Source organism: Kryptolebias marmoratus, linkage group LG15 (assembly GCF_001649575.2).
Source record: "Kryptolebias marmoratus isolate JLee-2015 linkage group LG15, ASM164957v2, whole genome shotgun sequence".
NCBI classification, from domain to species: domain Eukaryota; kingdom Metazoa; phylum Chordata; class Actinopteri; order Cyprinodontiformes; family Rivulidae; genus Kryptolebias; species Kryptolebias marmoratus.
The window spans coordinates 32,315,372-32,325,362 of NC_051444.1; the positions used below are offsets into that span (position 1 = coordinate 32,315,372).

The following is a 9,991-nucleotide window of genomic DNA, read 5'->3' on the forward strand; positions in this document are numbered from 1 at the left end:
CAGAACAGCAGACACAAGAAAGCAAACACATCCCTTAAAACTAAACATAAGCTCAAACAGCAAAAAAACTGTTTCTAAAGAGAAAATATATTTATAACCCACCACAAAAAGGAAAAGGCATAGTGGGGCATAATAATGTTTTTGGAGAAGGAGATAAAAAGGGATAACTTTGAGCACAAAAAAGGAATAAAATAAGTATTAAGCAACATATAGCATTTTTTTCACAGAAAATGTACAGAAAATTGTAACATTTGTGTGGTTATTGATTCAGGAAATGAATGTCCATCCTACTAAAATGTATGCTCAGGAGCCACTACTGCTGTCTACTGTCTGCACAGAAACTCTGACTCTATTTCTGTGACTGAATGACAAACTGATTTTTTACCCAAGAGTGGGACCTAAAACTAAACCTGAAAACTTGTCATACAGTTATGGGGAAAAGAAAGTGCACTCTCTTTAAAGTCTAAGGTTTGAAGTATCAGGATATAATAAAAAATTAATTGGTCTTTACCAGATTCTAAAATTATTCAAATCTCAAGTTTACAAACATACTCAATAGGTTCCAGTGTAGGGTCCTACATCAGAGTTTGGGCTACTTTTACATTAACAGCCTAATGCAAATGGACTATTTCACCAGTGTTTGGAAGGAAAACCAGATATCTCTCTCTTGATCTTATCAGACCAAGAATGGTCATTGATCAAGCTTTCCACTTTTTCTAAACCTCAAGACAACCATAAACGAATTACTTTTGTTGACTCTAACCAAAATTTTAATTCCCAACAGCTCTCAAAACTGACACGCAGACTTCCTGACTCCACATTCCTTTAGGACTCCACAATGTCCCCTTTGGTGGATTCAAAGTTCTTATTACTCTTTTATGAACTGCTGATCAAATGTGTATTTTCTAACCTGTTAAAAGTAATTTTCTGCCCTGCAATCTTCATTTTAAACTGTGATATTGTGCCTAAACTTTTAATTTCAGTTACAAGAATGACCAGTTTCTTCTTGTGAAAAGTATGAGATCCACACTTTCCACCTTTAACACTTTTTTTTCCCTTTACATATTTTCTAGGTTGCTTCTCATTCAACTTCATATCAGATCATAAGAGAACATTATTGTACTGTGATCTAGCATAGCATATTATATACAGTATGTCTTTAAGGAATCTGACCAGTAATAGAAATTAAGTAATGTCACAACAAGCATACAAAACATGTAATGTGCTTTATTTCAGTGCTTATTAACTGTGGTTTATTTCTAAAGGCTCAACTCCATTTAAGAAGAAGTTAAAGTACTTATTGATCAAATCTGCTTCTTCTTGTAAATATATATTTTTTTTTTCTATCTTTGAGGCAAAAAGGTGTAAAAACTCGGAACACGTCCCTTTTTTGTTTCAAAGCATAAAAGTTAACCTTCAAATATGTGTAATTTCTTTTTTTTTTGTCCTGTTATGGCATATCAGGCATACCATATAGAGGAGATAGCTGCCTACATGTGCCATAACAGATTTGCTCTACAATAAGGATATCTCAAGATGAGAATCCCAATTGCATGAATTATTTTAATCAGCGTTGTATAGTAACGAAGTAAAAACACTTCACTACTTTACTTAAGTATATTTTGGAGTACTTCATACGTTCCTCGAGTATGAAAATTTTTGATAACTTTCACTTTTACTTCACTATATTTCCGAACTTAGTTGCATACTTTTACTCCGATACATTTTCAATGTGTGGTTAAGTTACTCGTTACAAAAAAGCGAGAGAGAGAAACGCTAGTGTTTTGACCCCACCTACTGATTGACTGCAACAAAGTCGGTAGCCTACTTGCCTGGGCTTGTTCATCACACACCTGTTTCGCTTCTCCCATTAAACACAAAGCAAGTCTCGCAATCAGCAGCAGCCACATGGAGGAGGAGATGGAGACCACAACGACTGCAACTACGTCGGACACGGCTCCAGGGGAACCATCAGCTGGTGATGAGAGCCCATGGGCTTATTTAAACACAATATACTCTTTCGTGGGTTTTAAGGATTTGTCGTACCGCATGAAGTGTATGTTATGCCTGCCCAAAGATGTGGAAATTCTATCTTACAAAAACTCCCCGTCCAACTTGAAGAAACACATCGAGGTAACTTCTTATGAAATGGTTATAATCCTCCTGTTTCAGTAACTATAGCTTGGTCACTAGGCACTATTGTGAAATTTTGAGCATAACGTTACCTGTATAAATGAACTTTGTTTGGCATTGTTTCAGTTCCACACGTGGTGTATTTAGCGTAGGCCTAATGTTGACTGTAGCAGGCTACCTAGACTCCTCTGTTCAAGGGGGGACGGAAGCCATAGCAATAGCAATTTAGACAAAATTTAACAAATATAGGAAAGGCATGCAAGTTCAAAACCACAAACCATTAACATGTGCTACTCTTTAAAACTGGAACAAACTTTGTGTGTGCTTCGCTGTCTTAACAAAGCCAAGGTTAGCCGACCTTGCAGTCGCCACAATAGCTACGTTTACATGATGGCCAATGTTCAATACCAACCAGTTTACTTAAATAACATTGTACTAAATTAAGTGTGTTTTGTTTGCATTTATGTTGCAACCTAAGGAAATTAGTGTTTGTAACTGATGTGTGGATGTGGGTCAATTTGTGTCCAATTTTTGTTTTTTTTTTGGTCTTTCAGAGAAAGCATCCGCACCATGTTCAGAAATACATTGAATTGACCACAGCAAAGCGCAAAAGAGCCAGTGGACCACCCACCCCCACCAGCAAGCAGGCCACATTGACTCACACCTTGGCCATGACTCCTCAGAAGAGTGTTGAGAAGGCTATTGTCAAATATGTTGTGCATGGCCTGCGGCCCTTCTCAGTAGTCGAGCTGGAGCCATTCAGCGAATTCATCAAGGACCTTGTCCCTAATGCCAAGATGCTGTCACGGGTGACGCTCACATCCAAGATCGAAGATGGCTTTAACGAAATGAAGGCTGCGCTGATTGAAGCAATGAAGGGGGTCCACTACGTAGCTACTACTACTGATTGCTGGTCAGTGAGAAGGCGAGGGTTCATTGGATGTTCAGCAGCCTTGGCATGCCGACAGCTGAAGGGATTTGATCTCTAAACTTTTGATCTCTTGGCCAATGCGTTGAATAACATCCATGCAAAATTTGAAATCAGAGGCAAGATTGTGAGGACAACCACTGACAATGGTGCAAACTTTATGAAGGCTTTTCGAGTGTTTGGGGAGGACGAAAACAACATTGAAGAGGGAGTTGAAGCTGAAGCGCAGTCTGAAGATGAAGGAGATACTGGAGTGCCTGAGGAAGATGTGGAGTACATTGACACTGCAGCTCTGCTGCATGAAGATGATGGGTTTAAATTCCAGCTGGCAAGACACCAACGCTGTGCTTGTCATATTCTAAACCTCATCGCCAGTGAAGACTCCACAAATGCAACTCCAGTGATGCGTACAAGAAGCTGCACTATGCAACGTTTGCCAAGTGTTATGGCCTGTGGAACAAATATGGAAGATCCACACTTGCAGCAGAGATGGTCGAGGATGTCTGTTCTCTTCAACTTCTAAGGCCAAATAAAACAAGGTGGAACTCGTTGTTCATGGCCGTGGAACGTCAACTCAGGATTTGTAAAGAGAAGGGAGAGGGAGCCTTAAGAGCTATTGCCACCGACCTGAAGGTCCCAATGTAAGTAGGCCTAAGGTTTTTTTCTTTAGTAAAAATAGAACAGCTGCAGATAAACAAATGACAATGTGAATAACAGTGTCTATTATAAACAAAAATCACTGGAAATCTATCAGAAATATCAATTTTCTATTCAGTTTTATAATCCTTGGTTCCATCTAACAAAAATCTGGATGCGTCTTCTTTTTTTGTCAACACAGGTTCAACCCAGCCGAACTCGCATTTCTCACGGAGTATGCTGCTGAAATGAGCCCTGTCACCCAGGCAACCAACATACTGCAAACAGAAACCAACGCACGAATGGGTTGGCTACTTCCGACAATTCACCTGCTACAGATTAAGCTTGACAAAGTCAAGTTGCAGCTGAAGTACTGTAGGCCTCTTGTTGATTCTTTACAGTCTGGAATTCAGAACCGATTCGGACACATGTTCAAGGATGCCAAGTTGGTTGGAGCTGCAATTCTTCTTCCCAAATTCCGAACAACATGGACGAAGGACGATGCCACCATTAAAATGGGTAAGCTTATACATTAATGAGTACACGCATCTGCTTCAGTAGTGATGGTACATGTTGACATGCATGTTGACTGCATTCATGCAGCTCAAAACCATGTCAGTCCCACTATCATGCGTTACTGTGAGCGTGGGACACTTTTCTTTTTACTAACTTCACCAACACATACTTGACATCATCTAAAACAAATTTGTTTATCTTGGTGTTATCAGACCACATGACATGCTTCCAGCAATCCATAGTCTTTCTGTCTCTGAGACCATGATAAACAAATTTGCTGTAGATGGTGTCAAGCATGTGATGGTGACCAAATGAGAAGTACAAAGAAGTGTCTCATGCTTAGTCAAGAATGATGGTGGGACTGACTTGGTTTGGGATTGCATGAATGCCATCAACACATTGGGAAGTGTTCATGCATCAATAGATTTGCTTGTTAGTTGGTACACAAAATAATTAATGTAGGGAAGAAAAAAAATCAAATGCTTTATTTCACTACTTTAGACTATGGCCACAACATGGCAGAAAGCTGCATCGTTTAAGTGCTACAACTCTTCTATATTTCTGTATTTCAGGAATTGATTACATCAAGCAGCATCTCGAGGATCCCTTCATGCAGCCTGGTGATGCGACCAGGTCGAGTTCTTCGGATGAAGATGACTTCTTCTCGTCTCTGCAAGCATCAAAGACCCAAGATGGCGCTAAACAATTTGATGCCCACCTGTCCTGCTCAGCTGACCACATGGATTTGCTTAGGTCCTTTCCTTCTGTCTGCAAGCTGTCTGTCAAGCTCAACACGCCCCTCCCACCATCTGCAGCATGCGAACGGCTGTTCAGCATAGCAGGTCTTGTGTTCAGCCCACGAAGAGTATGGATAGATTCTAGGCACTTTGAAAGCCAGCTGCTTTTGAAGATGAACAGAAGGTTTTACAGTTTTAAGTGATAATGGGGTTTTGTGCAAGGATGACCACCAGGGAGGTTGAGATTTGGAGGGGAAGAAAAAAAGTCGAGGGCAAAAGTGTAGAGGGGATGGGATGAGGGGCTTGTGTTTGCAAAGTGTTTAGGCCTATTAACTAAATCTTAAAGTGCAATAACAGTACCATCTTTTTTTTTCCTCTGGTGACATGTACACCTCATTTCAGCAATGCCTTTTTTTTTACGTATTAAGGTAGGTTTACAAAAAAGGTCTCTCTCTTCAGATGCCAAATAAGCTGCATTTCCCTCCCAATTCTTTTTTTCTTTTGCATAATGACCAGTTGTGTGCACCAATAGTTTGTGAAGTAAAGTAATCGTAACGGCTTTTTTTCTTCATGTTGGCCGCATTTTCTGTACTGACTATTTATTTTTCTCATTTTCAGCACTGACCTTACTTGAAGGGAAAACTTAAGGCTTACAAAAACTTTGTATTTTCTGTCCTGGAGGGTATACTAAAAAGCTGGTTCAGTTGTAAAGCAGGTTAAGTTAACCTTGTGGTATAGATAAAGCACCTAATTTTCTTAACTAAATGATGCCTGCAGGTATATCTATTAGCAGGTTTAATTTTGCCTGCACTTGGTTGTGTACATTATTTTAAGTGTATTTGAAAAGTTTACAAAAATAAAAAAAATGTCATTCAAAATGCATTTGTTTTGTTTTACTTTTTACTTATACTTTTCATTACATTACTTGAGTACATCCATTTTTACAGCAATTTCCATACTTAAGTACAAGACGTTTCAGATACTTGAATCAAGACTGAATCTAGCAGTAGAGTAGGCAGGCCACATTGTTGTAATAGCAACCTGTTTGTATGACCTTCAACCGTCAGGACATTTTTGTGAAGGTGTGTGTGTGTGTAGGTGTGTGTGTGTGTGTGTGTGTCTTACACTCATATAATATATATATGAGTGTAATGGTGTGAGCGGTATAAAAGCACGCCTCCTCTGCCCTCTGGGGCTTTGGAAAGGGAAACAATAAATAGTCATCACTGACTGTGTTGCTGTCAGCTAAGCTAGCAACGTGACTTAACTCTTCTGCAGCTGTCTGAGACATCTCTGCTACGACTTCACTTCCTCTCAAATGAGGTGTTCTCCTGAAACGGCCGAAAGCGCAGGCATTAACAATCGATCTGCACATGGATCCTGCTCCTTCCTGGTTATTGACTAATAGGAGAGGAGCTGGACCAAGAAGACAGTCTCCTCATTTGCATATTGAGACAGAAATGCACACGGTAATGTAAAAAGAGGAGACGAGGAAATGACAAAAGAACAACTCTTGTAAAAGGAAAAGGCAAAACAAAACATATTTTTGCTTTTATTTTTGATTATGTCAGTTTCAGTCCTCCATACCCATATTGTGGTGAAAGCCATTCAGATGAATATTCTGAGTAAGGCCTTATCTCAGCCCTCTCCTCTGCACCTCTGTTCCTCTCTCTCTTCATCATCATCTGGACCTCTCTGTTCCTCTCCTTCACCTGCACCTCTCCGTTCCACATTCTCCTCTGTGCTGATTAACTTGCCATGTCTGCCTGCACTAATTTTCCCAAAAGGAATAGGTGGTTAGCAGAAATTCAAACCCTCCTGGGCATCTAGGTTTTTGTGGACTCACTAGTTTAATTATTCCTACCTGATGTCATCACTGGTCTCCTCTATAGCAAATGCCATCACTGGCCTCATGTATGTCTCCTTCATCTATTGCCTGTGTTCTTCTCTACTAAGTCATGATAGCTTTAAATAAATTACATATCTTGCTAATGCACTTATATTATTATTATATTATTTATCAATATAAATAATATTTAAAAATTAATCACTTGGTATAGCGTGGCTGTTCTGACACTTCCATCTATTATTAAACCAACCTGTTGCCTTCCCCTGTCTGTCCTGATTCTTTCTCTCTCTCTTCTTCTCTTCTTTCTCTCCATCCTCACAGCTGAATGACATGACCTTTGTGTTAAGGAGATTTTAAAAAAATACAGCACTCAGACCACATATAAAAAACATGAAATCCTAATTTTGAATGATATCCTTGTTGGATATCAGTTACTGATTGGACACTTCATCTGATCAGCTCTGTAGAGTTATATCCCAGTGAAGACATTTAAACTCCCAACTTCTATAATTTATCTGCTTTATGATTCACTATCAAGTTAAAGAAATGATTACTGTTGGAACAACAAAATAACACAAACAAGTTCCTTTATTTTTCTTGTCATGATCTACTGTAAATGCTGATCAGTGCAAAGTTGCAAGTCAACAAAGTAGCTTTAGCTAATCTGAATATTTACAAGCCTGCACTGACATAACTTACCTTCTGTCTTTCAACCAGTTTGAAAAGCTTTTATTCATCCCTACAACATCTTCATCTTTCTCCCTCTTCTGTTTTCTGTTTTGTGGCTTTCTTTTCTGCCTCTCCATCTTTAGCTTCCTGTCATCAGATGACAACACGATTCAAATGAAAACCTTCCCGCTCCAGCATATTCTCAAGGGGGCATTGGAGTTCCTATAATGTAATGTAGTGTAGCTGAGCACACCTCTGTATCCCAGGTGAAAAAACTCACAATTAGATTAGACTAATGAGAGTGAGAGAAAGTGTTTTTTCTCATTAATTTTTACTTGTTTAGCCTTCAGCAGCCAATCAGGAGCTATGCAGGTCAGGTTCAGCTCATCAGCTCAGAAGGAGAGTTTAAACATGTTTCTTCTCTGACATAAACCAGGTAGTCTGTCCCTTGGAGCGAAGCTGAAACCAGACACGGAGACAGGAAATCAGGTAAGTGATTTATTTACACGTGCAGGTATTTACAGTGATGATTGTTCAGGAGCAGTCTGGAAGGCAAGAAGGAGCAGGGTGAGTCTCGAGTACAGATCTTAGTCTTGCGTAGGCGCAGATGAATTTGTGAGTAATGTTTTCTTTCTCTTACAGATTTAGAAGACGTTCGTGGCGTCGAAGAAAGGACAAAGGTTCCAGTGGCAATCCAGGAGGTAAGGAGTCCAGCGGTCCGGCAAGGTAAGTAATCCAGTCGTGGTTAAGTTAAGTTCCAGACAAACAGTGATCGTCAAGGTGAGGCAGTAACCTGGGTCGAAGAGCAAAAAGCAAACACATTAACAAAGTTTTTAGCTTAGGGTTAGAACCTACAGCTGAGACTCCAACCAGTAAGGTTTGATGCTCCAGCGATGATCTGGAACCTGCCGGAGGCTTAAATGCTGGATCTGCTCATCAAGGTAATCGGGTGCAGCTGGAGAAGGAAAGGTTAGTAGCGCCGCACACAGGTGGAGCTAACTCCAGATCCTCACATTCTCCGGTTTTTGCCTAACTTCAGCAAAGAGAGAAAGGCCCACCACCTGCTAACTGGATGGAAAAAGAGGAGAAAATTCCTCAGTTAGGTGAGGAAGGGAAAAGAGGAGGGTAAAACAAGCTCACTTTCCCCTTTGGAGACGTACAAGAGCCAGAGCCGATGTGCTCTGCCATTGAATACAAACCAACAATTAGAAATGTGCCTTTTTGCTGCTCTGGCACAGTTCTGCTGTAATAAAGCATGGTATTATTAACTCTTATGGGAGTGAACTGAGGCAAACACTAGTGCAATGTCTTGAATATATGACTGCAGGTGGCACTGAGTTTATTGTGTTGTTTTGCATTAAGTTTTATGCTGATGTATAGTTACAAGTTAGTTAGTCTTAGTTGCTTTACTGTTGCTTTACTGTTGTAATAAATTATCATTTACTACAATTCAGAATCAATATAAAATGTCCCAAAATAGATTTTAATTAATAAAAAACAAAACAAATCCACTGGCTGTTGGTGTCCATTTTGTAATTACATAAGACATCCTGACATCACCGCACAACTGGTTCTGATACGTACGCATGAGTGGAAACCACCACAACAGTAGGTGGCGGTAATGCACACCGGAAAGTTGTTTGCCAACTGCCATTAAAGAAAAGGAGAAGAACCACCACTGTTGGGTACCAGGTTGGGGAAGGTTTTGTTTTTCATTTGCAGCATCACCTACTATCCAGGAGAGGGCGCCAGCGATTCATGCTTTGACAGGAGGGTGTGCTGACGGGCTTAACAGGATGCACCTGAGGATCATTACCATCTCCAGGAGGAGGATATAAGCAGCGGGTTGCCAGCACTTCTCTGCCAGAGTGTTGCCTACAGTGGTACATGAGGTCCCTGTGTTTCTTTCTGAGAAGTGTTTTTTATCTCTTGGTGTTCCTTCTTAATCAGTTTTCTAGCTGCTTTTCCCAGGACGCCTACGAGAGACTCCAGAGAAGTTTTCTCAAGTCTTCTGGCCAAGGACTGCCTTTGGAGGATCCCTCTCTAGTGGGGAGCCCGCTCTGCCCTGCCGTCCTCGGAGCCTCCAACTTGGTCTACCTGTCCGCCCTCCAATACCAGCACCTTTCCTACGCCCCCCTATCGATACCCTTACCTGGGACCCACTCCCCTCTGCCGATCCTAAGCCTCAGACTCCAAGTAAGCACCTAACCATTCTCCAGAGTTGGCTGTTTCCCGTCTCCATTCAACTCACCACCTCTCTCTTGATTGCAGCCGGTCCAGATTTCCTGGTTCCTGTCATCCATTCTTTGCCTTGCAATTACTTGTACATTTTGTAAATAAACTATTGCATTTACTCCTTCTCTCTGAGAGTTTCTGCATGTGGGTTCGACTCTTAAAACCCACCATGACAGAACACTCTGGCCAAACCGAGAACCCAGCAGAAGCAATCCGGAGAGCCCTTCAGCAACAACAGGACTCTATTCAGAAACATGAATCAGCTCTTCTTGATCTGGGTAACCGTCA

At 40.7% G+C, this 9,991-nt stretch overlaps 1 protein-coding gene across 1 annotated transcript in view; it reads right to left on the reverse strand.

Moving 5' to 3' along the window:
* The window catches only part of shank2b (SH3 and multiple ankyrin repeat domains 2b), a 370,640-nt gene that overhangs the window by 204,760 nt on the left and 155,889 nt on the right, over positions 1–9,991 (reverse strand). The window lies entirely within an intron of this gene.